Genomic DNA, 27,691 nt, shown 5'->3' on the forward strand with positions numbered 1-27,691 from the left:
TAGCAGCGATAAAGTGCAAGCAGCAGAAGGAGTTAACCAGTACGAACAACTCGTGCAGGCACCGCGCTCGAGAGCCCCATCGTCTTGGAAAGGTAGCTTCGCGCGCTCCTCTCAAAACAGAAGACGCTGTGATTTGATTCGGAGCACGAACGAGCCATTCTTTCTGCACTTTTTTTTTAATTCGTTCCGTGCTGCCTGTCAGCATCGCTCGTCCAAACACAGGCACACTACAGCCTTGATCTTCCATGAGTTTGCTGACTAAGTGAGGGCAAGTTCCATGGGATGCGGATGATGCTGAGAGTCTTTTTTATAACTGTCCAAATCGTTGTTATTTTTTTATTCGTACTTTAGTTTGTTTTCCCCGTTCCTCCCGCAAACGATGCAAGATGGACGGAGGGGCTCCAATCATACGTGCAGACATTGCGGAGTTATGATTTATCCACCGGTGCGGAGCATATAGATACGGTCTGCGGAATCTGCCGATCAGCTTGTGAATGTGACTGCTATCGTCGCCTGAGACGTACGGGCACGTACGTACAATTTATTACTATCAGCCTCCTTTCCCGCACTGGATCAGTGGATGATCAGATCTGTGGCGGGGGATCGCCGGGATGAACAATCCATCCGAATGGCCTGGTTTTGGCTTAGAGATGATTATTTCTTTTCATTGTTTTGTAGCTAAACAAGCTGTTGGGGCTTGGGTGCCACTGGCCGCGGGCCTGTGGAGGGACAGCACCGGTTTATCTTCCGGCTGGTATCTGTCTTGTTAGATCTTTACTGCCCGCTGTACCCGGGGTGCGAGCTAGCATGGCACAATCACACAAATCACGATCAAATTGTATCCGTGAAATGTCCACGACCGTGCAGGACCGCTACCATCCGGGCATCGGCACAATAAATTGGGCACTCGTTTCAGGCAAGGATCATGAACGATAATTTCAACCTTCCCTTGGTAGAGTACGCTCGATTAGAGCGGGAGACTATGGGTGGATTGTTTTCAGCTTGATTTTCGGTATCCATAATCCCGGATGCTCATGCTTATCATTATTTATGATTATGATCTTCTGATGGCAGTTGATTATGGTCCCTTCGAGTGACCGTGCGCTCGTCAATGCTCGTCGAATTATTGTTCATTTTATTATGCTACATCGCAATAGTCAGTGTCCTCGGTGGTTACAAACTCCTCGCAATGGACGAAAACTACAAAAAGGGTAAATTATCAGTCCTTCAGTGCGCTTGAGTACGGTGTACCGGGGGATTCCATCGCGCAAGAGAGAGGAAACATTTTACGAGAGTTTTATGAGCATAAATCGAACAATATCAGTTTCTTCTCACAAAACTCGCGATTATGTGTGCGGGTTGGACGTAGGAGGCACTCATCGAGCGTGTAAGTCCAACTTCACAAACACCTTATCGGGGGGGAACTATCGCAAACCTTCCGAACAGCTGTCGAACAAAACGCTCTTCGCGTATCATCGCCAGCATCGAAATCGGAACCCAACTCCGGCTCCAGTTTCGCGTGCTGGCGGCGTCAGGTAATAAGAGGGAAGGAAGAGGTGTGCTTTGCGCATGGCTAAACTTCTTCATCATCGCCGGACAAGGCTCGAGCTCGGTTTCGTTTTCTCACCACTGCCACACTACCCTACGCCGCAGGGAAACGCGCATCTCCCGTCGCAAGTCATCGACAAAGTGTCAACGATTAATTTGGAAGCGAGATCGCGATGTCCGATCTGGATCCCGATCTGGCCACTGATCACCATTCGTCTCGATCACCGTTTCGCCCCGGTTACGCGTTTACCACCCCGGTGCTGCTCTGGGAAGCTGAGGGCACTCCTATCAGCCCGATTACGATCGAAATCTATAAATCTACGCATACCGTTGGAGGGGGGGGGGGGCTGGAGGCTCTCGCTCCTTTCCGTTCCCCAAGCAGCAGCACGGGGATTGCATGTGATGGCATGCGCGGACAGAGACCAGGGAGATGCTGTCATCCCCATTCGTTTGCCCGTTCCCGCGTGTATCGAGTGGCAACTTGGTGGCTCCGCTGCTCGCTGTCCAAGTAGATTCAGCGTTTGGCGTTCCCCTGGATAGCTCCGATTTGAGCCGAATCCACTTGGAATTGTTTAATTAATTCAATGTTTATCCTCCTTTTTCTCCTGTTCCTGTTATCGCGCTCTCTCTTCCTCCCTCTCTGGCTTACTATCTAAGCAGCAGGCTCTAAAACAGAATGAGCGCACCGCGTCCGTGCCTCATCGGAGGTATCAGATTACGTGGCAGCGAACAAGTTGTTCTAATCGCGAAGCGTGTGGGGACAAGCCGAAAATTAAGCGACGCATGGGATGGAATAAAAAAAGATCGACTATAAAACGTGTAGGATCGCGGGCGGAATGAGCCCAGGGCAGTGAATAGGGAATGTTTTCCTCGATACGAGTCGGATGAATTTCCTGGAAACAAGACATCCCAGAAACCGGCCTACCGTACCGATCCATGGGAGTGAGCCAGTGACTCTCACGGAAGGCGTACCAAACTTTCGATCAGAGGGCGCAGAAGCTGCTCCAATGATTCCACGCAGTTAGATTTGAAGGTAACGAAACATTACCGGATTATGCTATACTGAAGCATTGAAAAAAATTTCAAAGCATACCAACGTTCTGTAAATATTTTTCTGAAGTAACGCTACCAGAAACGAGTAAGCGCCAACCAGCGCCACCCAGAATTTATCGGCACTGAAATCATTTGCAACTGGTCTTTTTTTTCGCGATAACCACACACTTCTTGGTAGTTCCGGGCCAAGCGGGCTTATCGCATACATTCCAATGGTCCATTAAAACATGCTTCCCTTTGTATACAATGTGATTTTTGTCACAATCGCAGCAAAATTCCTACCAACCCCCGATCATGACTGCCAATTGAGCGCATCCTCGGCCTCGTTCCATTCATGCTCGGTTTCGCCGTGTGTACCGAAGCTGGCAAAAACATTGTTAACCAACCCTTGGAGCTCAAACGATTGAACTTCAGCGATCGTTTTCTGACCGCCGAAAGGCGTTTCCTACGCTCCCTTCGCCCCGAACCTGTCAAGCTGTGTAAATTTTATTCCAAAAATCTCTGCTGTCACCGTGCCCCAATTGCGCTTACCCCGGCTGCTTGTGCCCATTTTTCCACGGTGGGAATCGCCAGGCACAAACGAATCAGGCTCCAGGGTTCGAGGATTTTTTTTCTTCTCCCCACTCCGAAGCTAGAACTGGGCGCACGGATGTCAGCCGATCAGCCATTCAATTCAACCCGGTGCCAATTTTGGGGCTGCTCGTGGGGGTGCTTTTTGTCAAGCGCAGGACGAAGTGGAAATGCGCGTGGTCGCAGTGCGCGTAGTTGATCGGCAGGCGATTTAAGCATCCGGTTTGACGAGAACGCTGGCACAGGACGCAATCCAGGGTTTGCGCTGGCGGACGGCCAACCATGCGCAAGGATACTGGATGGACATTCAATCAGCGTGTAGGATTAGCGAACAGGGCGGAATGGAGCGGCCGCGGCTGATTGTTGTCCCCAGCGCAACAGCCATTGTTCGGCAACAGCCATCGGCAGCCGTAGCGCGCGGGACAGGTTTTAACGATATGTCTCGTTTGTTTTGCTCACGTTGCAATGTTTCCAAAGCACTTCTCCGGGGGGTTTTCTTTCCTGTTAAGAGTTCCGCCGCGAGTGGCAAGCGCTTGAGGCAACTGCTTCCCTTCCGCTACGCATCTTGGTGCGTGGAAGCCCTAGCGCTTCACCTGCAGCTGGGCCTTTTAGATGTTCGTTTTTCCTGCTTCTCCATTTGGGCGGCAAACGGATATGCAGCGTCGTAAAAAGCACCGCTGCAACTGCACGACAAGAACTTCAAATTTAAAACAAAAAGGGGAGGCATCTCACCGTGGATTTTTTTTCCTTTGCTGGTGGAGCGGCGGAGCATCGATCCGCAGCTTAAGCATCTTGGTTTGAATGGTTCGTTTTTTTGCTGTTGTGGGTTTCTCTTTTTATGTGTGCGAGCATTCGTGAAACAATATAATTGAAGCATTAAAAACATGTAATTGACCACGATTAGAATGCACCGAGAAAGGGTATGAGCCCCCGTACGCGGACGATTGATTGATCATACCGCCAGCGAATGTGAAAGCGAATTTAGTGTGGCTTAAGCGGTAGCTCAAGACGTTAATCGTCACTTTTATTTTTAAAAGATCGTTTTTTACTTGATTCGTTGATCGTTAGAGCCAAAGTAGAGAGTCATTTTTTTATGTTTAAAAAAAGATTTTTACATTAATCCGTTTGAGCCGTTAAGGAATCTGGTTTTGGATATTAAATAATTGATTCTTCAATGAGATGATTGTGAAAATGCTCTTCTTAACCATGCTTACATTCCTTGAATCGTTAGCTTTTTGTTCGATTTTTTCTTACTCTTGCAATTCCCTTAAACGGAACTCGCAACCGTGCTCCATTTTTGCCACCGAGGTAACTCACAATTCCCATCGATCTACGCGCAGGTTTCTTTCCCTGCTCCATACGTGGACACAATCGAGCGTACGCGTACCCATTAATATGGCAGGATGCCCATGTAAAAAGTTCAAGGTGTGAAAATGGATTAATTAACTGCCGATCGCCAAAAACTGCAGCAAACAGCTTGGCAATAAAAGGAGCTGAAGCAGGTCGGCTCTTGGTGCCACATGTTTCAACGTCCAACATATTATTAATTAACGTTGCGAATCGTTGATAATCGTTTGCGCTTTGCGTAGTTACCGGGGTAACCATTGCCATTGTGATTTTTTCCTCCATTGGTGAGAAGGATTGCAAAGGTTATTTTCTCGCGAAAACATGCGGGCAGGAAGGTACGTTCACGCACTACCAATTAAAGGATGTTTTCCATTCCGATCGCTCGATCATCTGTATGGGGACGGGATCGAACTAGGAGAAGGCATAAAAAACAGAGAAACCATCACTGCGTCCCATCTAGGAGGAAAGGGATTTGGAATTCTTCGCATATTTTCCCTGCCGAGCAGATGAGCCAGGTTTGTTTTTTTTCTTCTTATTCATCGTCATAGCGTTCCGGTTTTCGTGCAGAAAATCGATGAAGATCGCACAGCATTACCGTGATTGCCGAGTGCTGCTAAGTGTCATCAGCTCGTGGGGTGCTGCTGCGCAGTAGATTCATGATGGTATGAGACGTTTTTCGCTTCTTTTATTACTATGCACTTGTACAGCCCAGAGAAAAAGTCCATGTCGATGAAGCCCGCCGATGAGGTGCGGTGCTTGAGACTATGATGAATCTTAATTAAGAAATGGTGATGCCATTTTGCAAACCGTTCCGCATGCCTTGCTACTTATATTGCAAACGCCATTCCGGGACGGCACATCATCACGTAGAGCAGAATTGCACGTGCACAGTCGCAAAGTCCCAGAAGGAGGCAAACAAGCGGGACAAAATGAACGAAAACGTCGCGCATCACGGTACTAATGCGCGCAATAAGTAACGCGAGTGTTTCACGCTGCAACAATCAAAACAGAGTGTCATGAAATGCAGTTAATTTCTTCATTTATGGTCATTCGATCTCGTATCTTTTGCAAGTTTGCAATGCTTTTTCGCCTATGGTTTGCTGACTTGAGAGCAGCAATGGAACAACGCCTCTGCTTACACCTTAACAAGATACGAGGTGCTAGTGGATAACGGTCAGCTCAGGGCTCAGTGTAGGTTAAACTCTAAAACTTAGCCCGTCTGTCAGGCACGCTCACATTCAACAGAGGGCAATATATTCAAAAGCTCCTAAAAGTCAGAAACAATTCTTCTCTACGAAAAGTCGCCATAAAAACGAGCTTCTTAAGATGTCACCCCAAAAAATGCCGGAAAGCTGGCAGCGAAAAACAATTGTTGTCCAACGGCAAGAAGGAAACACAAAACCTTCCAGGCCAGCCAAGCATTTCTATTGGTTTTGCTTTTTTAAGTTCTACTTTCTGTGTTGTCCAAAACATGGAATGATTTGAGATTTTTTGTTTATTTGCTTTCCCACCTTCAGCTGAATGGACTGAATGGATAGGTAACATTTAATGCACATTAAAGTTGTCCAACCGTTGACAGGCCGTTGTTTTTTCCGGACTCATACAAAAACACTTTGAGTGGGAAATTTTTTGGCAAAAGCGCAAGAAAAATCTCAACCATTAGTGTCAGGAAAAGGTGTCTTTATTTATGGAGAATAATGTTCCCAGGCCTGATGCTCTGGAGTCTTTGCATTTGGAGATTAATGTATCATTTGGGTTTCTTCGTTCTTGCCTCTTGTGATGGAAAACATGACACATTTCAATCGTTTGTTGTTTAAGAAGACTTATCTAAAGAAGCGTGAAGTACTATAAATCACAATAATACTCTAAACCGTACGAGGATATGATTTTGATTTAGTATCTAATACAATATTTGACTAAATGTCTGTTAAGGTACCATAACATTTCAAACTCCAATCCGGCTAACGCAAAGTCACCCTCAAGACAACACTAACGAAAACAAAACAAAAAACTATATCCTTATCCTCATCAAAACTTTCTCGTTGGCGCGCAAAATTGTCTGCACAAGCGTTTCAACACCCGGTCGACGGAGAAATCCTCTAGTAGAAGAAACCCAAAAAAGCGCACCTTTAGTTAAATCGAGCTCCCGGGTACAAATCACCTGCCTTCACCTGGCCCGAAAGGAGAGCCCTCAAAATTCGAACCCCAGACACAAAAACACTTGCTGGATTGTAACGAGCTATAAAACGAAAGCACAAAAAATACGCCCTTTGCACACGCTCCTTACCCGATACACGCTCAAGCCCGGGAGACAGGTTTTCTTTGTGTGTGTTGTTTTGCTCCTTAATTTATGGCTAGCGCTGGCCGACACCGGCTACAGGACCTTCTCGATCCTGCAGAAAAACGGAACCCCTAAGGAGTCACTGATCCTGTGGGGAACTTCGTCCTGCTTCTCTGGCCGAAATCGCTGATTCCGTTTCACTGCATCCTTTGTTTTTGATTGAACCGAAAACCATTACATTGCTACGTGCAAGTCGTTCTATGACCTCGTGGACGTACACGGGGAGCGGAAAGGTAATAAAAAAAGCACATGAGCCACCGGTCGGCCCCAGCCCTCATTGACTGGTCCATCGCTAAACGCACCAGTCTTTTAAACACGAAAATATGTATTTATTATCATCTGAGGCACATTAGTGACGACTGGCAAGAGCAGGTGAATGTGTGTTTCTTCAGTTTCCTCTTGAGGCTGTCGTTTGGCAGTTTTAGGGCAAACTTGTTATGTCTAACAGGCGCTCTTTCGTCGTAACGTTTCGTCACTGTCAACGACTGAATTCATGTTTGGCAAAACAGACGTGAATCATTCTCCGTAGTATGACAGAAAGGGGAAAGGATGCAAAAGGTTCCTCTTATCACAGTGAACATGTTCAGTAATAATCAAAATATGAATACAAAATTTAATTGAGTCATGATAAACTATAAACACGATTAAAAACATAAACTAACTATTGCTCTTATTAGACTATGTTTCATCTCAGCCGCAATGTGATTCCATCCATCCAAAGTACAGTACAACATTTACATATAACAGTCTAATTACAAACAGACCTTCACATTCAAATGTTTGTCCACTCAGCAGATAGCAAGGCCCTTTCTTTCTTTGAAAACCTTTTCACATTCCGACACAGTTCCGCAACCGGAAGTGGAAGCTACATTTGCAAATAACGACAAACAAAGCAAAACAGAAAGGGTAAAGGATTGAGTAAGGGAAAACAGTTGGAGAAGCATGAAACAACGGACAAAAGTACGACCATCAGTTAAATGCTTCCATGTTGTATGCTCAATTGAATGAAGGTTTTTCTTTCTTGTGCACGTTCTGGGCACTCTCTCATACACATGCACACAATTCTTGCCTCTGTGTTTGGGCTATAGCGAATAAATGGATTCATTTTGCTTCTGCTTCAGCTTGATCAACGCAGTTTTCCGGTGCACTCTAATATTTTCCTGTCGTTTAACAAAAACTCCAAGTTGCTTTGTGTTGTTTTTATGGCGCACACATTTATACAAGAGCATAAGAAAAGATTGCGCCGAAAGTTGGCTCAGCGGGGATGGATTCAGCCTCTACACCATTTGCGTAGACTGTTTGATAGACAAAATGAACGTTTGGACAATCGCACGGAGCAAAGGCGAACACACACACACACATATGTACATGGCAATTATGATGTATGTGTGTCCCTCCAGTGACGTGAATTATTTGGAGCATTGAAGCGACGCGGAACCATTCTTGCTGCAAGGGAAAATAATGATGGGAAATGAAAAACAACATCATTACCACCTAAACTATTATCCCTCCGGGTAGAGGAGGGTTTACTTTTGTATCTCCTCGTGTTGTCGATTTATTGTTTAGTCACTCCTACCAGAGCAAGGGTAAGCGCTAGTTTGGTAATGGAAAAAAGGGAACAGGAGAATGGATAACACATAAACTAAACACAGCGTTTCGATCGGCCATCTTTTTTCGCACCCGGCGTTATGTTAAACACACTGCACAGTACCTGACAGCTGCCCCATTTCCGTAGGTATAGAGCAGTCCGGGGATAGGATTTTTCCTCCCATAATTCCATATGGAACGGGAGCGGTCAAGATAAGGATCTTTGGTTCTTTGCCACCGGATACATATCCACTAACTGTTTCTTTTTTTCTTTTCTGTATGTTGCACACATCAACCACACCGGGTGGTTAATGATTGGGGCGCGAACAATTCGTGTAGCCCGACTCTGCTGTCAAAGGATGCGTTAAGCAAACAAGAGAACCCCTCTAAAAAGAGGCTGAATGGTATAGTGTGACCGTCTAACTCTGGGAGTGACATTTAAAAGTCCCTACGCTGGATGGCAATTGCATCAATATGTTACAAACATAGATGCATCAAAAATCCCTCTCAAAGTGTAAAAAACGAGAAGAATGAGGCAGCTTAGCCGCTTCTAAGCCGATTGACACGGACCGATCGGGACGGATAAGATAAGCGACCAGAAATCGTCCTTTAACGCGCGGGAATTAAAAACCAACAGACAAACTCTACCCTGCATGTATCACATTTATTTGTTTTTCTCCCTATTGCGAACGTTCCGTTTCCGAGGAAAACCCGGCCCTATCCCGGCACGTCCTCACTGGCACAATTGGATGATGTGTAACGAAATCATTAAAAGATGGCGCCGGGAACATGTTTCAATTTTGTGTGCACCACAGAACTGCCTGCAAACCACCGATACTGGAAAGGGAATGGAAACGACTAGCACTTGAGTTTGCTGCAGCCGACAAGGTTCAAGCTGTGAAGAGTAGCGAGCAGTTCTTGGCAAAGGACAACCTCAGCAAAGGACACCCAGTGTCGACCCGATTAGCCCAACAATCATACCAGCAGGGATTTCCTCCTGCAGACGATTGAAGGGAGACAAACGCGATTAAAGAGCGATAAGCGAAAATCTAAACGCTTCATTGCTCAATGTGAGATTGTTCGATAAGAAGTGTTTCCCGATAAGAAAGGGTGGGGTTTTCACTGTTTTGCGAAGGGAAATCTACCTCGATGGAATGTAAAGCATTCGACAAATGTTGAACAGTAAACCGGAACCCTATTAGCTTAGGATTTAATGGTTTTAAATGATCCATTCGGCGATCTGGTTTGCTCATGCTGGTTTACAAAACTCTCAGACTTTTAAAATGCTCACTTTCTACGCTGCTCTTGCTCTCCCGCCATGCAAAAACAATACCATCAATCTCGACAGTGCACGCTCCCACCACCCCAGGCAAACTGAAACAAAAACATACCCTAGCACGCGGTAAATGAATGGTTGTTTGTTTGTTTTAGTTAAAATTTTATGCCCATCGCTGATAAGCCGGTCCTAACTGTTTTACACTCCTACAGGATCGGCATCGTGCTACCGTTGCGAAACATGCCACGCAGTACGCCCGAAGCGTCGCGTGCTGTCGAGATGGTGGGCGACACATTAATACACTACAACAGCAGCAGTAGCAGTAACAGCAAAAAAACCCCTCCACGCAGCTCCACCGAAGCAAGCCAAGGTGAAAAATGTTGCTCAACACCAGGAGTAAGATTAATAATAATGACTGTTCGGTACGGAACGCAAACGCAATGCAACCACGTAACCGTTGCGCCGTTGCGATTCAGCCGATGTTAGAGGAAACGTCAGCGAAGGAGGTGCAGGGGAGTTGGTGCAAAACTAGGCCAAACTAGACGGAACCAACGCTCGAACCCATTGGCCCTTCTAGAATCACACGCACCTCTTGGTAGCGAGGGATTTTATCTGTGTGTGTGTTTGTGTGCAGTGTTCCGGAGTCAATTCGAAACTGATACGCCTTACATTATTTAATTTAATTTATGGTAATAGGAAGCGAGAATGCCAAAATCAAAACAAAGCCCTCATCCACGTTCGATGTTGATTAAAAAGTGGAAGAAACCCCACTGGAAGGATGTTTAACGTGTGTTTGTGTTGCTTTTAAGAATTTGGTTACATTGTTTTTTGTTTCTCTTCTTTGCATAAAACAACAAGTTTAACCTCATATTGTGATTAATACAATTAGCACCAGCACTTATATAGAAAGACAAGGCAGCTTTCCGGAAGCTTTTACATACCCTCCGCAAAGGTTGTCTCAACCAGTGTGTAGTTGTGTGATAATTATCACAATTTTCCTACCCGCCAAGGATCGACCGAACCACCAAACACGAAGGCACGAAAGGTAAACCCACCCAACCGTTACATACTGGCGAGGGTGAACTGGTGGCCCCCAGCCTTACGTAGCGAAGGATTGCGCGCTGCTAGCAAAGGGGTCACTGCTGGACAAGAAAAGACCCCCACACCGCACGCACCAGGCAGCACGAAAAATGAATAAAAAGAAGCAAAAACGAAAACGTCACGCACCGGGCATGGAAATTGTATGGACGCGTCCGTCCATTGCGCCATGGGAAAGCAAAGCGCACGGGAATAATGCCCTCAGTCACTCACAACAAACGGGTGTACGGGGCTTTAATTTTGGTGTCCAGTACATTGTTGACCCTCCGGTTCACTCCCCCCCCCCCTCGTTGGTTGGAAGCACCCTCTTCCTAATACTCCGCGTGGCCGCTAGAGGTATCAATTTGTAATAGGTTGTGTTTTACTCCCATTCCGATGGACGATGGCAACGGGCAGTTTCATTTGTTTCCCAGCTGCCCGAATGGGGCAGGAGCGCAAGGGTAGGAAAGATGGCGTCCACTGGCAGGTGTGGTGGCATGTTTCAACCTACAAACAAACGATGTGATAGTGAACGCTTTTTATCGATTCACAAACGGCAGACACTCACCAGCAACGGGGTGGCGCGCACGAACGGTTTTGTGTCGATTTTTCCATCGACCCTGGATTATTACCGAAATATGCTGATGAACCCTGGCTCCCCGCGGTATCCCCGGCTGCCCGACCAAGTGTTCTTGTGTGCGTGTATTTGGTGTACATTTTTCCATTTCTTTTCCGTTCCTTTTTCATACTCTGGACTCCGTTTCCACAAAAGTCGTAGTCGTAGGCGTTCCGGCGATTTGAGACGCTCGTCCGGCCGAACGGTCATAATGGAAGGATATTTAACGCATTTTTCAGATAACTGTCGCGCAGCGGAAATTAACAAATTGATCGGAAGAGGAACAATGTACGCAGCTCGTTAGACATGAACATTACGTTACGATAGTTGGTAGGAAAAGGTGGAACGATGGAAGCGTTCCTGCGTTTAGCGAGAGGCGCAGGACGAACATTTGAGTTTGCTGTAGATACCAATAGATTCAGAGCGCTGTAATCATGTTGAATTGGAATAAATTAGTTCAAAGTCATGGTTTTGACAGTTTATGATGTCGATATCGTGGCCAGACAGATTTGTGACCAGAATTGTTCACTCGTGATCTTTCCCGCGTTTGCTTGTGACCTTTCCAACAAAAGGATGCTTCTCGCGTCTTCCAGTCTCGGGAGCGTTTGGGCAAAGTGTTGCGGCGAGTGTTTAGTCCACAATGGGATATCTATAGCAACGATCAGCGTGTCATCGCAACGCCATTTCGTGATGCGTCTGTTTGGTCACCTTTTTTGGATACTGGTGTGCTGGGAATGGGAAGGACACAATTCCTTCCAACTTCTTTCCGCTTCTATCTCAAACAAATTGGTTCTCATCGATCTTGCCGGGCGGCGGAATCACAACACATCTACTCTGGCAAAAAAAAAACGACTGATCACGACGGTTTCTCAACTCCCCAGTGCGAGCCTAAGTATTGGTTGGAATTCATAAATGTTTCCAATCACACTTCACCCCGGCTGTGAATTGGGCTGTTGTGTGCGTTTAAATTGCACGTCAAAATGTATGCCACTTCTCAAAGAACACGATCGGAGCCACCAAAAACGCCCTTTTTTGTTAGCGTTTGGTTAACTTTCAACGATATCGGAGCAAATATTTATAAACGTGTCTCATGAAAATTCTCCTTTCCTTATAAATCTGAAGCATCTCGTATCCAAAGCCCACCAAAAAGTCTTCAAAAAATCAACGCACCATCCCTTTCTACTTCACCGAAACGTCAGAATGCGCCAGAATATCTTCAAACCATTCGAATTGCATTCACTCCACACTCCGCATCGTTTCGCACCTTCCGCGTGTCGCGGCAGGAAATAGGAAACTTCATAATCAACTCCAACTGTTTATCATCGGCGTCTTCCACCGACCAGTTGCACAAAGTTTGTCCCGTTCGTTAGTTGGATGATAAATGGACTACGATTGACTGTAGCTCTTGCCGTTAGGTTTGTTTTTATCCCCGGCAGCAGCCCTTTTTTACGCGCTTCTGTCTCGAAATCTTTTTTTTTTTGTTTTGGTTTTGTTCGTGACGCGCAGGGGAAGGTGATCAGGAATGCGAGAAGTATACACCTTCGATCGTCATCGGCGTGTTTCGATATCGATCATAAGCGCTGTGTGATGATCATGCTGTTGCAGTGAGGTGGTGATGGTGGTTGTGGTAAATGTGCAAAAAATAGTAGTTACTCCATGAAATCACAAACAAGGAGCAGAACCGTTTGGCCGCACGCTATCTGAGACCTGTCTCGTTAACAATAAACCCTATCGCTTACACATGTATTATGTGCGATGAGATCGATTCCGATCAAAGGAGCGATCAAGCAATGGTATGTCGTTTTTCTTTACCATCATTGTGATAGTGTTGTTGTTCTTGTTTGTTTTTTCCCCTGCACGTCTACCATACTGTTTGAACATCACCTTCGTGGACGCAGCGGCACGCGGAGAGGTCGCATCATAAATTTTGATGCATAATTCCACTCCTCATCTCGAGCTTTCATCCTTCGGAGAGGATGTGTTTTCTTCTCTTTTTCCGCCAAACACAACAAATCCAACAACCGTCCGTTTGAGAACCAAGGGTACGTCGGCCGATGGTCCGGTATGTTTCGCGCGCGTCCTGTGAAATCAAATCAAAAATTCATCTTGGAGATCGTTTTTTTTTTCGCAATGTGGTCACCAGCCTGTTCTTCCCGGCGATTGGACCTCGCGGCTGCTCACAGCTTCTCATAGTTTCCTTTTTGTCCCACACTTTCGTGCGCAGAAGTGTCGTTATCATTGTACTTTTCAAGTCCTGCTTCATGGTGCCATTTATTTTTCCGAGAGCTCCGCGCCCAAAACAGCATTTGCCCTGCCCTTTCGCAGTCGTTCGCGGCTTTACGCAGCGTCGGCGGTCAGTTATTTAAATTATTATTTATTTATTACATTTTATATGATTCGCGCGACTGCATTGTTGTTTATTCGTGCATCCATTCGTTTAGGTTTTGCTCTTTTTTATCCTGTCCCTCAATCCCGCTTCGCAAGACGCCTTGCTGTTGGCGTTCACGCCATGCGTCCGTCTTATCTGTTTGTTTTACTCCTTTCGTATGTGTTTTTTTCCCCTCCACCCGGTATGCTGTGCAATGTGCATTATATGCTGTAGGTTTTGTAGGAATTGTTTCGGTTTGTCATTGCTGGTTGTATCGCCGGTTTGGTTTTTGTGTTTTTCTTCTTCAACACGGCACGTAATGTTTGTCCTGTTCACTTTAACAGGGCCGTTTATGCGCACTGAATGGACGGTTTTTTGTGTGGTCGACACATCCCGTGGTCGTTCGGACACACTCGCCAGCCACAGTGTCTGTGCCGATTTATGGCACACCGAAAACCGTGCGTCAAACATGACTTTGGCAGCCGAAGCGACGCCGTGTGCTTCTTGGAACTGTGTGTTTCCCCAGTCTTCGCTTCCGATCGGCCATGTCCCAGCGCGCCACGATCGCCCGCGATCGCCCCGAGTGTTGACAATGCCGCCGTGCAATTCCCGTGCGCCTTTTCGCACCGCTTCATTGCGCCCGGGCCGCAGAAGCGGTCCAGTACGGTGCGACCGCCTGGAATTCTTGAATTTATTACATTATGATTTCTCGTTCTTACCGAGTCCCGGGTCCCGGGTGGCCGGTTTTGCTGACGAAACGCACATGCGAATGCGGCCGAAAGGAAAGCGCCGAGGTGGAGATGCTGTGCCACTCGCAGATTTATTGATTTTATTTATGAATTATTAAAATCCAATAAATAATGGAGTGAAAAGTGATCGGAAGGTTTGCGGCAGCACGAGTGGCTGGCGGGTTGCGACAGAGGAAGCGAACCCGTGAAACCGCTCCCATTGACAACGGAGACTTGTGGGCTGGTTTTGTGAAAACATTTACTTGATATTTACTTTGCCGATTCGCTTCCTCCGAAGGTTCGTTAATGGATGCGACTTGTTAAAACTGGAAAGAAAATGGGAAAACGGTGTACCGGGGTAACGCTGTCGCTACCGCAGTTTTGATTGATGTGATCGCACCGATCGGCACGATACCCTGCGGTCACTGCTGCTGATCGGGCTTGATCAGTTGACTGATTTGAATTGAATTAGGATTTAAGAATCATGAGTGGCAAACTGCTTGTCACTGTTTGAACATTATTAGAAGCGTTCGGATTTGATTAATACTTGTTTTGGAGGACCGTTTTCTTTACGACTCTCATGCCAAAGCCCGAAATTATTGTGTACTGTTGCAGTTGAGGTGGAAATTAATGATCATGACAAATTCCCTCTCTAATTTCCACCGGATATTCCAAATAAACTGAAGTTAACATTCCTGATCGTATTGAGGTAATAGTCTTTGAACCAGCCCTTTCACCATCTGCTCCTAAACCAAACACTGAATGGACATTCAAACGAAGATGGTACAATAATTGATCTGAAAACTGGATGATTGGAATGTACATTAAATGCCGCTTTCCGGGCGTAGCTGTAAAACCTAAACATCACCATTCATTTCTGTACGCTCGCTCACTGTTGTGACAACTGCGTTTGTTTACGTTGGCGAAACCCACAACTTCTATTGATCGTGCGAATTTATAGGGTTCTGCGATAAAGGTCGACGGAGGGATACAGTGCACTCCATTTTGCAACGACGGTAGTGATGGCGGTGGGGAGAAAAGGGATAAATAGCCCCGAAATACGCGCCCTCGAGCTCTTTGTACGCCACAACACCAGAAGAAAGGAATAAAGACTAAATTTGTGATTTTTTTTCTTCCCAGTAAATATCTACATTTTCTCCTATTCTTTTGGTATTTCGCAACACTCACTATTCGCTTGCTGCAACCGATGATCCTTCAAAGCCCTTGGTAGGTGTACGATACCTCGATCGATTTACACTCTCATCCGAGACTGCGGTGTCAGATTAATCGGATTCCAACATCTACCGAACCAAGCTTGCTGAAGAAAGAGACAAACCTTACCGTAACACAACGCTCTCCACACCGCAGTGCGAGCGGGGTGTGAAACCGGCAAACCGCAAAACCAACCGAAACCACATCAGCCACACAACATCATCACAAATTACATGGCTCGTTCGATGGGTTAATGCCGTAGCCGCGCTGCTGCCGAGCAGGCACTGGGTAAGTCAATTATTTAATGATACTTAACCACGTGTTAACCAAACATTGGTCGTACCGGTCGGATCCGGGAAGTGAGATACAACTCCAAAGCCACAACCAGAATTGGAGCAGCACGATCGAATGGAGCATTCTGTTCTCTTCGGTGCTCGGTTAATCAAATTAGCTCTCGTTCCAATCAAAATTTCGATGAATGAATTTTTGAACCCCCACCACACCGGTTCTTTCCACTTTCATTGACAATCTCGCCTACGGAGACGGGCGCACGACTTGACGTTGCACACGCTTCGGAAGGAACCATTTAATCGTCTTACAATTTAAATCAATTACCACCTCAAATCAGGCTCAATTATCACATCTGGCTTTGAGCTTTTTGGGGTAAAGGAAGAAACTGCATGCAGCAACAAAAAAGGAAAGAAAACCATACACACCAAACCGAAAGTCGGACGGTTTCGAGCTGCAAGCATTTGTGCGCCCCGTTCCAGCTCAAGATCGAAGACTGTTTCATCTCAGATTCATTCATAAGTAGCTTATAATAATAGCAATAATCTTTCGGGATCTCACCGAGCTGGCTGAGGGCAGCTGGAGCACGGAAAGGAAGCACCCAAAAAATGCTCCACGACATGAACGATACGATAATGATGAATAATTATCATTTGCTCGTTTCCCTGCCCGTTGCAGCACTGAAGGCTGCTTCTTTTCCTTTTTGGTGATGGTCGCCTTTGAAACTCTTCTTCTATTCTGTTTTTTTTTCTAAGCTTTTACGAGAATGATTTAGGAGATAGAAGTAAAAAATCTGATTGCTTTCAAGCAAATAAACTCAAACTCGGGATTGGCACAGGTGCTGGAAGAGCGTTGAAATTATTCCAGCAGGCATCTCGGTATTCGAACGATCCGTTCTCTACGGGTTTTTTTTTCGTGGTGGGGGTATGGTGCAGTCCCTCTCTCGGGTGGCGTGTGTCTCACGTGATAATCACTTTAATCAGCTTGATTTCATCGCGATCGAATCGGTTTGATTTATTTTATTTATTTCGTTTCTTGTTCGTATCGAGCCTCTTCCAGCAGTGAGACGAGCGTTCAAGACGGTGAATAGTGGCATCGGTGTTACCTTCCCACTCTGAGCCGCGTTTCTTGGTCACCCAGCAACAAAAAAACGAAGGACTCCACTCCACGCAGGCACATCTCCCGGAGACGGCAGGCTGCTGCCGGGAGCTGGCTAACGAGTGCAGTTGGGTGCTCGGTTCCTCCCCCAGCGTGCCGGACGGAAGCAGGTCACAATTCAGACATCAAATCAACATAACAGGAGGATGTCGTTTGTTCATAAGCATAAATAATCCATTCTCCACCCTGCGTCCCGGCTCCGCTGCGCGCCGATCCCGTTTGGAGCTATTGGAGCAGAACGAAATGTACCACCCGTGGCCGTTTTAATGCCTTCAGTTGCCTTGTTAATTCCTTTCGGTACCGAAACATTCTCCACCGTCATCGTCATCGCCATCGTCAGCACATTTCTATCGGTTGTCGTGAGATGGAAGTGTTCCTTCCGTTGGCCATAAATTGGCCACGCTGGCGCTTCGATGAAACCGTTGTCTCGGTGTGCGAGCGGCCGTGTGGTTGTATACGTGTGCTTGTACAACATTTAATGTCTGTTTTTTCTGTTTTTGTTGCTGGTCTGCCTCTCTTTGTGGCGACAGTCTGAAGCCGAGACATGCGCAGTTAGGAATGTGAAATGTAGATTGAATGCTTTAGTCAAAAATCGATTAATCCGTACAGGTGGCCAAATAATAGAGAACGTGCGTGTGTTGCCACACTGCTAGTACCCAAAATTAATGTCCTTTTGACGCGTTTCGTAAACGACGTGTAACCTGCCACAGGGGCAGAAGATGCATGAATTCTTCCTATTCCGTAACCGGCACGTTTGTACAACTCAGTTGCAAACAAAAACGGGATCCTCCAAATGGAGACAGACCCCAACCACCCCACCAACGGTCGCCCTGAGGCTGTCTAATTAGACAATAATTCAATGCAAGCCGGAGGTCGGTGTGTTGCAACGGCAGCACCCACAAAAGGGCGGATTTTGGCTCGGCCAAAGAGCACAGCCGCTGTTACAAAACCCATCAGTCCAGCGGAATAGACACCGATCGCCGCCATTACATTCCACGGCTTCCAAAGTTCGATTGCGCGTACCCGTCCTACCCGGCCACGGCAACTGGAGGGCAACTCCCACCGCTGCACCTTCCCTGAAGCGAAAAGTGCCATTTTGCGATGGCTCTGGCGGGAGTCCGGTTTTTGCGAAACACGATGCGGCTGAAGTACGACGGGCGCATTTTCCAACCATCGCGCTGCCGGGGGCCGGGGAGGAATTAAGTAATAAAAACCTTAATAATAGGCAAACGGGGCTCGGTAAGGCGTTTCTTCCAACCAGCCCACAGCCCCCAGTGTGTTGCTTGAGGGTGCGATTTTCGCTAGATTTGGATGCTTTTCCCCCAGCACCATCCGGTTTATTGAACCGTTTGTTGTGTGTTGCTGCACTTCCTTTCCAACCGACGATTGGTCAACTGAGCAACGATTCGCCTGTTGGGTTAGATTGCACTTGCGGTGGGCACGTGCACCAAATCGTTTGCATGCAGTTCAAAAATCAAACACCTCGCCAAACATTTATTATAATGAAGCGGACGAGGCACCCGAGGCACGCAACCAACTGCAACAAACGACGACTCCTACTCGCCCCGACAGAACCCTGCCACAGTCAAGAATTACCTAGCGCGAACGCAAATGGAATTTGTGGCTGGATTCGACTTTCGACCGCGCACATTTCGCTCGTTAGAGAGTGTTCCCACCTGCACCTGCAAAACGAGATGCAACGGGCAAGGGCTACAGCTCTCGTTATGCAACCCAGCGTCGCTAAATAGGTTGGGCGGCAGGTTGGGTTTTCGTTATCGCGGGTGCACCCGCGGGTTGCGAATTGGACGCCTTTTTCCTCCGGCAGCGACGTCGTTACTGCGTGTCGCTTTCTAATACCCAGAAATGAAAGTACCTGCTCAACGACACACGGGGCCGTGTCGTTTTGATTCATTAGGGAAAATGACCGCTCAATCTTCTCCACGCACACACATAGGGGCGCCCGTACACACTGCAACCTAAACGCTGCGGACGCTCTGGAGGTGTGAAGTAGCGTGTCGATCAGGGTTGTAGCTTTCAATGGCGTGCTTTTAGCTTTCATTATGCCTTTTATATGCGATTCTTAGTCCGATATGTAGTGGAATGGTGTAAACAACCGCCCTATGAAACCCGAAACCTCGATTCTGCGTTGGAAATCACACTTATCCTTGCTTTTGGACGACCAGATTGGTTGTCTGATTGTCGTTCTGCATCGAGAAAGGATAGGATTTCTCGCTGATTGACCGTTTAGAGCGATGGCTGCCTGGTAGCTTCGGAAGGACCTCCAACCAGTTTGCAATTCATTTCCAATCATCATTCAACTTACGCTCCCTTCACGTAGAGAAGGAGCACCATTTTGCCATTACCTCGCTTCAGCTACTTCAAGCCTCCCCATTGTGATCACAATTCTAAGCAATTTGGCCCAGCTCGCCAAAACAAACCACGCTGCGCTGTGGTGGGTGTGCAGAACGTTGCGCCACAAAACGCAATATCTACGGATATTATGCACAGCACAAACAATTGACAATTACTGCAATTGTGTGAAGCTCCAGGACGGGACGGGGTTACTCAACACCGAAGGCTGAATGCACACCGCGCTGCACCGAGATGCAGCTCGCTCGTTTGCCATTTTGCATTGCGTGTGTGCGGTGGTGTGCCGCTGTACAAACGAGGCAAATGAAAACACCCCGCGGAACTCGCACACGATGCAAAGAAACCCCTCCGTCGCTGGCGTCCTTTTTTCTGCTTCTTCTCCAACTCGCCACCTCCCCACGTGTTTGGGTGGGTGAAGCACGCGTGGTAGTAAGAAACGCTCAGTAAGTTGTGTGCAATTTTTTATGGTTGTTCCTTCACTGGCTCAACTCACATCACGCTATCGATCCGGCTCGATCCGGCGGAACACACACACTCGCGCGCGCGGTGAAGATGTAGGTGCCAACGCCGCGATACCCGCTCACAACGCAACGCAAACCGCACATTAAGCAATAAACATCTGTGTGTTATTATAAAATAAATACCCAAAATGAAGCTAATAAAATAATAGGTCTACCATCCCGTTCTCCCCCACCATCAAACTAGGGAAGGAAGAAGGGAAGCGGAAAGCAGTGGCTCGGAATGAGGAATGATTCTTGGCTTTAGTTTTCCCGCCCTTTCTTCTGGTTTTATTTCACTCACGCACGCAGCAGGTTCGTATGCAATTTTTGCGGCCACGCGGGAGGTCACACGCGCCATGTCCGCGCCATGCTTAGCAGCGCTGGGGGACCAGACGAAAGGGGCAGTCGCGGGAGCACCAACATACAGCAGCAACACAATGTGCGCGTGCACGCGCGGCCATCCGCCGTTCCGTCCCGATGCTGCTGCTGCGAACGCGTCCAATGCAATTGATGGTCACCATGGCGCGACTGCGAAACCAAGTGTAGAGGGAGCAGAGGGGGGGGGGGCTCACAAGCGCCACCACATCACATCTGCACATGCACATTTTCTGCACACCCAGGCGCATTCTTTCGCGGGGCGCGAGCGCATCGCAGTATTATGTAAATATTTAATGAATTAATTGAGCGCCAGACATCGGGAGATTATGTTCTGTCGCCTTTGTCGGCCGCTTGTGGTCAGGGCGGTGGCCTCCTTTTGCTGTATTTTTCTTCTTTTTTTCTGTTTCTTCCTCTCCCTCTGCAAAAACCCTTTTCCCCGACCGTGGCTTATGGGGCTTCGGAGCGGCACGAAACTAATTAATGAAGATGAAAAATGTGAGCGCAATCCTTCAAAGGGTGTGTGTGTGTGTGTATCATTTGTTCTTCTACTCGTCACGCGGGCTCACGTTCGGCTCGCTGCATTCGCAGGAATGAGCTGTGGAGAAGTTTAACCCTTGAGCGTCTGTTTAATCGCACGTACGTGTGCAAATATGGGGCGTTTAATACAACCGGTGCGGAAATGTTAGGCATGCAAGAGTTAAGTCAATAAAACTACCGCCTATTGCTGACATATTACACTAAAGTATCCGATTCAAAGCGACCGAAAAGTTCCCAGAATCTCGTTTCATGTTGGATTTTGTTTTACACCGCCAAACAGCGCAAAGTGAATGGAACGACTCCGTAAGAAACAGTTCAATTAATGGTTTTTAAATTCGTTTTCCCCGAACGCTCTGCAACTCGCAGTTGGCTCCCTCTTTCGCAAACAGTTTCTTTGAAATGTGTTCCATTGGATACGTTTGTGACATTCCGTGAGACTAGTGGCTCCGAAGGCTTAGAGAGTGCTACCCAAGAGGAATTAAAATTCATGACCAAAACCGGCAATTGACACCTTCTCTCATAGACGCGCGTGGTACGTGTGTTCGCCAATTCACGCTTCGTTGTATGATTCTAACAGAACGTGCGTTTTGGACACCTTCTTTTTGTGGTGGTTGCACACTAATGTCTCGAAAAAGCTTGGAAGATTTTACTTAAAATTCGATAACCATCCACTCACACATCTTCCTGCCCGCTAGGTGGCGGGACTGGGAGGAGTCAAAACACACATCGCCATTTCTATCGCACTCCCCCCGCAGGGATACAGCTGCTTGGAGCCCCCCGACATCTACGTAAACTCCGATAGACTCCTCCAAACAGTGGGGCGGACAGGGCGAAAAATTATGAGTCGCACACGGCCGGCGGCAAATTTATTCCGTTCGACATTTTGCGCGCCGTTCTGTGCGCGCTTAGCACGAGAAAAACCTCGCGAAGGGAAGTCCTGTGTGTGTGCCAGTAGGTGTATAACCTCCGTTTTTTTGCAGACGGTCAAGCGGTACGCGAGGCCAATAATAAATTATTGATAAATTATGAGAACCTCGCCGTTCTCTACCGTTTCATGCGTGCGAATGTATGCATGGCTTTTCCTTGCTGCTGAACGTAAGCCCCTTTCCCAGGGAGGGAAACAAACCCAATGGGTCATTCGGGGGCTGACCGGGGGTGATACCATTGGGGTGACTTATGAGATTTTTATTCTCTGCCTTTGTTGCGGCCGTTTTGGAGCTCCGGGGCTTTTGCTTTGACATCTCGTAGGTGCCAAATATTACAACTGCCATGTCGGCAACTTTCAGGACGCCGCGAAAAAAAAGGAGAAAAAGACAACCAAACCGCCCAGGAGAACGAACAAACTCACACATTCCCAACGGCGCATACACAAGCCTTTCCCACTCGGTCGGTTGCGTATTCATTACGTGTGCTTGATTTATGAATTATGTTTTCTTCTCCGCATTATTACCACGTTTTTTTTGGCTGATTCTCGGGTGCTGTTTGTTGTGCCTTGTTGTCCCGGTTGTTCCCTTCCAGGAGGAGGAGAGTGGCGAACAACCCAAAAGGTGCGAATGAGGAACCAACATGAAATCCATCCGACGATGGGCCTTTTCGTCGGCAGATTTCGTCTACTGATTGGGTGCATTGGGTGAACGAAACCGTTTTCGCGAGAAGCCTTGCTTTGCAGCATTACCAAGCGCGAGCCGAGAAGCGTGAGAAAAATGAAGAAATATGACCAAACGTATCCCCGTGCAGCAGCCCGAAGGGGGAGTCGTTTCGGAAGTCCTCTCTCTGCATGTCAATGACTTGATTTTACAAAATGGCGAAACACAGAACCGACGATCGTTTACAGCATCTGCAGCAGACGGCAATCATAACTCTTTCATCGTTATGTTTGTCCAAAATATAAGTAACAAAAAAAAGCCCTGTACCTCCGCCAAAATATGATATTTCTTCCTTCCTCAATGGGCTAAGCGCATCCTTTACCTTCACCATTCAACAATGACGCGATTCCAAACGCTTATTAATAAAAGTCGCAAGCAAGAATGAACGATCTTTTATTCAACTCCATGCCCGCACAACGGGGCAGTTTGCATCACGCTAACTAAACAAACAAACAAACCCAAAACCCCTCCAACGACGCTTAACTGAAAGAACAGAAATAACGATAAATTTCTCAATATAATACGTTCGCAGCAGGGAGCCTCAAATGCTCGGCTTCCTTTTACCCAAGCGTCCAGCCACGGGTTGACAGTAAGTGGCATTGGACCAGTGGCCCCCTCTCGGTTCGCATCGCTTTCAGCCCGACCTCGCGGTACCGGACGAGGTGGCGACTGCACCGTAGCACCTGGTTATGATTTTTCGTCCCTATCGCTTCGCCACTGGGGGTCTTCGGGCGAGGGCCAGAATAAAAAAAGCCCAATGCTAACCCTTCTGTCGTCGTACAGTACAGCCAGTTGGCAAACCATTCCACCAGTGGGTACTAATTTATAACTTGAGCTCATTTCTGAACGGCATTTTAAATGTAGAGCTCTTGCGGTGCGTAAACCGGCAGGGTACCAGATCGCGAACAATGGTCAACGCCAATGGCAAATGGCCACCGTGGAAAAGATGGCGGAGCGCTGAGCATTTTTATCCCCCTTTGGCCAAACTTTGCCTGCATAGAGTGCTTCTACTCCCGGAACATGTTTCCTACTCCTAATGCCCATTTCAAATGATGTGTCAATTGTCGAGAATGACGCACAAAGACGGTGGTGAGCTTTAAAATATGCTGCCCCATTGTTTCCCGGCGCTACCACCCCTTCCTTTCTTTTTTTGGCGGAAGGTGTAGATTCGAATCCTATTTTTGAATGATTTTCTTGGGATCTTTTGACACCTTGAACTTAACAAAAATGCTCTACACAAATGGAGGATAAGATGAAAGGATTCAACGGTGAAGTGAAGGGTACCGAAAGTTCCAATTTTAACTGATTTATTCCATACGATCTTTTGTTCGATTTTGAAAAGTGTTTTCCTGTTCTGTCGTGTTGCCATCTCTGTGGTTTCATCCTATGCGTAAAAAATGTTTTCTACCGTAGAAAGGCTTTGTTTGGAGACAATATCCAAAAAGCGTTGCGCTGTTTTGTTATTGAAATTGGATACAGCTTTTGTTGCTGATGTTGTATCTGTACTGGGAACGTATTGGAAGGAACTTCAACCCATAATGTTTGACCTTTTTTGTGACAGTTCTAGACGTGTAATAAGAATAACTGGTTCAATATCTATTGATCAGCGCAACATGAAATGTAAACATAATGCAATTTACGTTGAGAAAAAAGTGCCGAAAGTTCATGCTTCCATGGGACATTTTCCTTTGCCTTATGCTCGCACAGCTTTAAACCTTCCTCTGGTGGTAGTTTGGTGGTAAAATCAAATTATTATTCGTTGTTTTTTTTCACGAACCTTCACACAATTTTCCCAACCAGCAGTAATCACTTCCGCAAGCATCCACGGGCACGATTTGTTTCTATGCGCCTAATCTAAATCAGCACTCGGCAGTGTTTTCTGTGCCTAGCCACATCGTGATAACACCATCGCGTTACAGAAATTGTTCAACTTTGTGGGAAGTGGGTTTGTTTTTATCCGCGAGCAAGCTTTCAACGTTATTTTTTTCCCCCGTGTGCGTATATTTGGTTCAATTTTTCCTACCGACACCCATTCGCCTTGTCAACAGCAGCCGCCAGGCTCGTGCAGAAGATAGAAAATTGTGCACCAATTTTCCGCTGGTATGCCTTTTCGCGTATTTACCATGCGCTACGGACAGGGAAGCGAAAACGCTTGAAGAAGAGTTCCTACCAGCAAGTAACCACCCGGCGCCTTATCTTGCTCTCATCGAGGATTGGATGTAATTATTATTTATAATAATCATTTTACATAATTACAACCAATTTCACCTGTACCTAGGGTGCGGAGAACACACTCCCACGAAGACCCTTGTCCTTTTTCGTTAGTTCGTTTTCTGGCTGTAAGACGGTGTATGGATGGTAGCTCCTTTGCCTTCCAGCTTTACAGGCGCATTCTTGGAGGGGATGACTGCTTATTTCCCAATTTCGGAAGTGTTCCGTTTTTTTTGTGTTTGTATTCTATTTTACCACTCTTCCTAAACTCTGACTTCCTTTTCCTTGCCCACTTTCCTGCCTTGAGGGTCCAGTTTTGTAGGCAGCTGGTGGTTATGAGTGATGTGTTCATTCTGTGCCACATTTTTTTGGATGGAGGATTTTTAATTTTTTTTTTCATTCCACTTGCTTGTACTTTTTGTTTTAGCATCGTTACAAAAAAGCAATGAAGGAGAAATTGGCCAACGTTTTGTCACCGTAGAAAAAACCAAAAACAACCAATTTTACCGAGGATTACCTGTGCCGTAATGAGACTCACGATAAGATGCTAGCAGAAAGCTCCATCGCACTAAAGCAAGAGGCAGAAAAAATTATTAAAATGGTAATCATGCTGAACAGAGAAAACAAAATCACTCCACGAATGGAATAAATGAGCAGCAGTGGCAGCACCACCAGGAATGGCCCGCTAGTTGTAAGGCTCCTCTACGATCAGTTTATTCGTTGGTAAGCAAAGTGAGATAGCAGGATTTCAAAGACGTACACGAGACGAACGACGAGCAGAACACGACGAGCATGTTTTACACCGAAGGCTGCGAAGAAACTTTGCTCGGCAAGAACGAGTGCGATCCGCGTCGTGTTTATCTTGTTTTATAACTCTATACCTTCATTTGTATGTTGCTTGAGGTATGTACATAATGTCGCGCTCGTGGCTCACGCCTTCTCGTCCTGTGGCACTACCAAAGCGCACGGGATAAAATATGTAAATTTTATCTAAGTTTAAGCTGATGTTCAGGCTCATTTTAAATTGTAACACAATTAAACCGACAACAAACGAAAAAAAAATCTCAAATGCTTCTATTTTCAATTGTACAACCGGCTGTATTAGTATTCCAGATATTTTTTAAAGGTTTTGCTGATTTTCAGATTTGCTCTCATCCGCATTCATCCCATCCCTCTTTATGCATCAACATTTCACACTGTCTCTTGTAAGATACATTACTGCGTTGATGTCCAGTGCTTCTTGATTTACCGGTTTGTGCGTTTTGCGTTCGTCTTCCTTCCCCACCATGATTGTGTCCATGCGAACGTCAATGACAATCTGTCTTCTTCCAGCCTTTGCAATACACCCCGCCATGGCATGCTCTACAAGAACCATATTCATTACAAACTCCTTTTTGCAGTACATTATCACACACCCGAATGGTCAAAACAAAACGGATAGCCTGAACCGATCGTCCTGCAGGCAGGTATGGCGCGATCGTTCCCGGGCACAGGTACCTTTACCAACTGCACCCTTCCTGCCGTACGCTCGAGGAAGTGAGAAGAAACATAAGCTACTACGGTTCGCTCGCCACCCCATGGTTAGCTGATCCTTCCCGGCGTCAGTTCCTACTTTCCCTTGTACACCCTCCTCGGGTCAAATCCGCAACGGTAGTCAAGCGTCTGTCTGCGATCTTCTCGAATACCAGATTGCCCGGATTGGCTTAAGCGACCACTTGAGAGTGGTCAGTTCGGAAAGGTTCGAAGGCTGGCTGGCGATAAGTGGCGCCAGCGCGCCAGGGATCAGCACCAACTTTGGCGACCAATGTCTCCAGAGAGGCTTAATTGCAAACCGTGCACACTTACAAGGTGGAGTTTCTGCATCCGACTACCCCTTTCGAGGCTCGAGTTGCGACCCGATACGAACCCGTGTCAAGCGGGGTTCTCAAACCCGACCTCGATAAGAGATACATCCGATCCGATCTGATGCGGATTATCTTACCACCAGCCTCTGAGTGTGGTTCGAGATGCCATCGGCGCTTCCGGTACCGAGCATTAGATTCATGTTGGTACATGTGCTACAGCCAACAGCATCGCTGCGCTTCGATTGCACTCACACTCGCTTGAAGGTAGACACCAATAAGAGGCTTAGGGTTCATCTTCAAGCTAACCAATATATCGTACTCACATTCGCTCTATTAAAAATGTATTGAACGCAGGAATCCAGCTTGCTTACTCTCATATATATATATATATATATATATATATATATATATATATATATATATATATATATATATATATATATATATATATATATATATATATATATATATATATATATATATATATATACAGATTACTAGAATTAAATAAGTGTTTTTATCTGATTCTGAAATTTATTATGGCCCTGCGGTGTATAGTTTTAGAAATCATGCGCATATAGAGTATTGAACGTTTGCCGAGATCGTTTCATCTTGTGATAAATACATTTGGAGGACTAGAATAACTTTAATGTTTTAATATAGTTGTCCGTTTCGTAGTGAGTATATCGCAGTGAGCCTTATTGTAAAATGTATGCATAAATAGACACTGATCAACGTTTCACTGTAAACCGATATGAGCTCTCAGTTTGGCTTCTTGTGAGGTCCATCTCATGTAAAAGGGTGCGAAAAAAGTATACCAAAGCGCACTAACAACGTTGGCTTTAGCAAGTGAAGCGATCAATTTTTCGAATATTCAGACAGATATTAACTCACAACCTACTTCCATGTGGTCTTTTCTTTTTCTGGATCAATATCTAGTCCGAAATTAGAGTTGTGTTTGAAGAAGAGTGTATTTAAAAAAAAACATTCAGGACACCAGCTACGCTTTGACCAGAATTGACCCTTTGGCCAAAGC

The 27,691-nt window shown here is 46.4% G+C and overlaps 1 protein-coding gene and 1 long non-coding RNA gene across 3 annotated transcripts in view; one reads left to right on the top strand and one right to left on the bottom strand.

The window, feature by feature from the left end:
• The window catches only part of LOC121587820 (GATA-binding factor C), a 97,352-nt gene that overhangs the window by 51,372 nt on the left and 18,289 nt on the right, over window positions 1–27,691 (bottom strand). The gene's annotated exons all lie outside the window — the stretch shown is intronic.
• LOC121587821 lies at window positions 292–26,934 on the top strand. The gene is made up of 3 exons (XR_006004109.1): window positions 292–530; window positions 15,652–16,011; window positions 25,239–26,934. It is a non-coding gene; the product is annotated as an uncharacterized LOC121587821 (long non-coding RNA).

Source organism: Anopheles merus, chromosome 2R (assembly GCF_017562075.2).
Source record: "Anopheles merus strain MAF chromosome 2R, AmerM5.1, whole genome shotgun sequence".
NCBI classification, from domain to species: Eukaryota; Metazoa; Arthropoda; class Insecta; order Diptera; family Culicidae; genus Anopheles; species Anopheles merus.